Below are 5,040 nucleotides of genomic sequence, written 5' to 3' on the forward strand. Positions count from 1 at the left end.
TACAGTGGCGTGATCTTGGCTCACTGCAACCTCTGTCTCCCGGGTTCAATCGATTCTCCTGTCTCAGCATCCCAAGTAGCTGGGACTACAGGCACGTGCCACCACTCCTGGCTAATTTTTGTATTTTTAGTAGAGACAGAGTTTCACCATATTGGTCAGGATGGTCTTGAACTCCCGACTTCAGGTGATACACTCACCTTGGTCTCCAAAAATGCTGGGATTACAGGCGGAGACACTGTGCCCAGCCATATTTTTTAGATGGTAAATGGACAAATTATAGTTGTATTAACACTTTAAATATTTCACTCCACTCCCTTCTTGCTTCTGTGGTTTCTTTTCTTTTTTCATTTTTTTTTTCTTTTGAGACAGAGTCTCACTCTGTCACCTAGGATGGAGTGCAGTGGCATGATCTCAGCTCACTGCAACTTCCGTCTCCCAGGTTCAAGCGATTCTCCTCTGAGTAGCTAGGATTACAGGGGTGTGCCACCATGCCCAGCTAATTTTTGTATTTTTAGTAGAGACAGGGTTTCACCATGTTGGCCAGGTTGGTCTCAAACTCTTGACCTCAGGCGATCCTCCCTCCTTGACCTCCCAAAGTTCTGGGATTACAGATATGAGCCACTGTGCCTGGCCATGTGGTCTCCTCTCCCCTTCCCTTCCCTCCCCTCCGGCCTCTCCTCTCCCCTCCTCTTAATTTGCAGACAAGGTTTCACTCTGTTGCCCAGGCTGGAGTGCAGTTGAGGGAATGTGTTAACTTCTCTTCCTGGGTCCCCAAGGGGCGTGGTTTCAAAGGCAAGAACTTCCCAGCGGCATGCCCCCGCTGCCTTCTTTCCCGTCACCGTCTGGGAGCTTAGACATCTTAGTTTCAGAGAAGATAGACTGCCCAGTTGGGCTTCCTTTGTTTAGAAAAGCCCGCAAAAAGCAATGGGAGGACTGTGGGCCAAACAACCAATCAGATGTCAGAGTCAAAGATCAGTCATTCCGGCGGAAGTTTGGAGGAACTCCTCTCATGGGACAAGAACTTGGATGGGGCGGGAAGAACTCCCAGATTAAAAGACTCCCTGCCCCTCACCTGTGTGGGTTTCCCTCTCTGGGATCCCCTCCCACGACAGCGTGGGAGCTGGCTCTCTCTCCCCCTACTTCTCTTTCTCTCTCTGCCTAACAAATCGCTTTTCTGCAAAAGCTCCTGGGGTCTGATATTTACTTGAACAGTATCACCACACCTGGGCCTCCTACGCATTCTTGGGTGGAGGAGAGCCCAAGGACCTGACACACTGGGCACCTGCCACTGGGGAGCTGAGCCTCCCCCATGTCCCACAACCCGGTAGCACAGTGATGCAGTCGTAGCTCACTACAGCCTGGAACTCTTGGACTTAAGCCATCCAAGCAATCCTCCAGCCTCAACTTCTGGAGCAGGTGGGACTACAGGCAGGTGCCCCCATGCCCAGGCCTTGCTTGTGTGGTTTCTGAAAAAACATGTAACATAATCTTTATCCTTGTCCCTCTATATAGAGGTAAGGAATTCTTTTCCTTTGGATTTTTTCAAGGTTTTTAGTTGTCTTGCTTCCTGCAGGTACAGATTTTTGCTATTTATCTTGCTTGGTTTTCACTGTGGCTTGGTGTCTATCATTAATTCCAGAATGTTTTCAGCCATCAGTGCTTTAAATATTTCTTTTAGGCTAGCCATGGTGGCTCACCTGTAATCCTGGCACTCTGGAAGGCTGCGGCAGACATATTGCTGGACTCCAGGAGTTTGAGACTAGCCTAGATAAGTGGGAAAACCCTATCTCTACAAAAAATACACAGATTGGCGAGGCGTGGTGGCAAACGCCTGTCCAGCTACGTGGGGCTGAGGTGGGAAGATCACTGAAGCCTGGGAGGTGGAGGCTGCAGTGAGCCATAATCATGCCGCTGATCTCCAGCCTGGGTAACAGTTAGGTCCTGTCTCAAAAAAGAAAGAAAAAGAAAGATCTTTGGATATGTTTTGCTTCTTTCTCTTTTCCTTCAAATATTCCCATTTTGCATCTTATGCTTTTTGTAATTGTTCCACAGTTCTTGAATATTTGGGGTTTTATTTATTTATTTTACTCTTTGCATTTCAGTTTTGGAAGTTTATATCAACATTTGCAACTTCATTGATTCTTTGGCTGTGTCCAGTCCAATAATGAACCCATCCAAAGCATTCTTCATGTTTGTTACAATGTTTTAAATTTATTTTTTCCTTTTCATTTCTGCCAGGTAATGTGCTGACTTCACAACAAGGTTTGAAGGAGTCACATCTCACAGATGCACGTGAAAGCCCATCGATCACCATGCTTAGAAATTACAAAAAGATGACAGTATTTTTTTTATTTCTAACACTTCCTTTTGATTCTTCCTTAGGGTTTTCATCTTTCTGCTTACTTTACCCATCTGTGTTTGCTTGTTTTTCCCAAACTGAATTTTCTTATTTATTTATTGAGACAGGTCTCACCTTGTCACCCAGGCTGGAGTTCAGTAGCACCATCTCAGCTCACTATAGCCTTGACTTCCCAAGGTGAAGTGATCCTCCTGCCTCAGCCTCCCCCAGGTGGCTGGGATTACAGACATTCACCACTATGCCTGGCTAATTATTATTTTTTTTTTACATTTTTGGTTGAGACTGGGCTTCACCATGTTTCCCAGGCTGGTCTCTAGCACCTGAGCTCAAGCCATCCACCTGCCTCGGTCTCCCAAAGTGTTAGAATTACAGGTATGAGCCACCTTGCCAGGCCTTGAATCTTCTTTATTTTCTTTCTCCCTTTCTGTCTCTCTTCTTCCTTCCTTTCTCCTTCCCCCTATCGCTTTCTTCCTTCATTTTGTCTTTTTTACTTGAAAAATTTTTGTTTATTGTTTGTAGAGACAGTCTCACTCTATGGCTCAGGCTGGTCTCAAACTCCTGACCTCAAGTGATCCTCCTGCCTCGGCCGCCAAAGTGCTAGGATTACAGGTGTGAGCCATCACACCCAGCCTCCTTTCTTTTCTCACCCATTTGTTTTTTTAAAAAAATTTTTAAAGGCTGGTTAAATAAAGCAACAGGAGTGGAGAAGGAACAAAGAAACTGTAACTGGTTGGCATCAACCGGTTAACTGTTTTTGCATGTAGTTCACTTTTTTCCTTTAGAGCCCTTAGCATATTAATCATAATTATTTAAAATATCTGCCTGAGAATTTCCAAATCTCTGCCATACCTCAGTCTGGTTCTAATGCTTGCTTTTCCTATTCAAACTGTAAACTTTCGCTTTTTTTTTTTTTTTTTAAGATGGGGTTTCACCATGATAGCTAGGCTGGTCTTGAACTCTTGACCTCAGGTGATCCACCCACCTCGGCCTCCCAAAGTGCTAGGATTACAGCCGTGAGCCACTGCACCCAGCCTCAAACTGTAAACTTTCTTGCCTTTTTGCCTGCTTTGTAATTTTTTTGTTGAATGCTGAACATGATGTATTGGGTAATAGGAGCTGAGGTAAATAGGCCTTTAGTTTGAGGCTTTTTGTTTATCTGGTGAGGCTGTGTTTACTGTTTGCTGTAGTTATAAGTATCAGAGACTTCAGTTTCCTCTAGTGTTCTTGTTTTTTGTCTTTCTTGTTGTCTTTGGATTTCCCTAGAAACTCCTTCTTAAATAGAGCTTGTGTCTTTTGTCTATTATAATCTACTGTCAGTATACTGGAACCCTATTGATGTGGTGGTAAGGCATTATGGAAAAGAAGCATCCTATAATCATGATTCAGTTAGTTTTTTTCTTTTCCTTTCTTTCCTTCTTTCTTTCTTTCTTTCTTTCTCTCTCTCATTCTCTCTTTGTCGCTGGCTTGTGACTTTTCAGAAGAGTTTTAGTTTTTTTCCCTCCCTTTTTATGAGCTAGGAAGCTAAAAGTGGCTTAATTGTCTAACTGTCCTTCCACAAGATCAGATGAGGCTTTAACAAAGTAGCTTCTTTTGAGAAAAGGCTTTTGTTATGGAGAACAGAAGTTTCTGGGCTTATTTCAAAGTGGTTACTTCTCTCCATCTGCCCTATACATGAGGGGATTTTTCTGTGATCTTCATTGTAAGAACCTAATGGGACTTCTGGAGGAAAACTCATGAAAGTGTCAGTTGGGGCAGTGGGGTGGGGGGGAGCCTGGGACTGAGCCCATAATAGTTTTTAACTAGCAGGTTGGTCCACACTCAAACTCCAGCACTTAGTCAGTTACAGTTTAAATGTTCCCACAGGCTTCATCTCCGTCAGCTTCTGCTCCTAGTAAGCTGTGATTCACCTGTTTCTCCAGCTTTTGATGTGGGAGTTTGCTCTGTGACCTAAGTTCTCTGATGGTTCTGAAAAGAATTGCTGAATTTCAGTCTGTACAGCATCTTTTCTTATTGTAAGGATGGGAGTGATGACTTCCGAACTCTTTACATATTTGTTTGAAAAAACTCAAATCATTTTTCCTCATACCACCTCCACCACCACAACAGCAAAGACTTCTGTGACCAAATGTGTGTGGGTTTTCCCCCATACCCTAAGAAACAGACACCAGCCGGCCGGGCGTAGTGGCTCACACCTGTAATCCAAGCACTTTGGAGGCCAAGGTGGGTGGATCACCTGAGGTCGGGAGTTCAAGACCAGCCTGACCAACATGGTGAAACCCCGTCTTAAAAAAAAAAAAGAAAGAAAGAAACAGACCCCAGCCGAGTGTCTTTTAATCCCATTCACTTTTGGTGCTATCTTCCTGGAGATGGCTTCCCACATGATGAGGGCTCAGATCCCACATGATGAGGGCTCAGATCCCACATGATGAGGGCTCAGTCCCACAAGACTGTGTGCCCCCACCCTGACTTTCTTCAGACACTAGTTGCAAGTTCAGGCCTCCAAAACTTCTGACCAATCAACTTCGAGTTGGGGTTTCTGCAGCCCCTCTTTGGGTTCAGTTAATTTGCTATAGCAGTTTACAGGACTCAGGGAAACATTTACAGGTAATGTTGTATTATGGAGGCTCTTACAAAGGGTACAGATGGAGAGATGCATAGGGCAAGGCATGTGAGAAGGGGTG

At 44.5% G+C, this 5,040-nt stretch overlaps 1 non-coding gene across 1 annotated transcript; it reads right to left on the reverse strand.

Annotated features, from left to right (window-relative positions):
* Nucleotides 1-2,228: 2,228 nt before the first annotated feature.
* On the reverse strand, nucleotides 2,229-2,335 carry LOC116550483. Its single transcript, XR_004268444.1, has one exon. It is a non-coding gene; the product is annotated as a small nucleolar RNA U13 (small nucleolar RNA).
* Nucleotides 2,336-5,040: the final 2,705 nt, after the last annotated feature.

Source organism: Sapajus apella, unplaced genomic scaffold (genome assembly GCF_009761245.1).
Source record: "Sapajus apella isolate SASKATOON/1434 unplaced genomic scaffold, GSC_monkey_1.0 scaffold7, whole genome shotgun sequence".
NCBI lineage: Eukaryota > Metazoa > Chordata > Mammalia > Primates > Cebidae > Sapajus > Sapajus apella.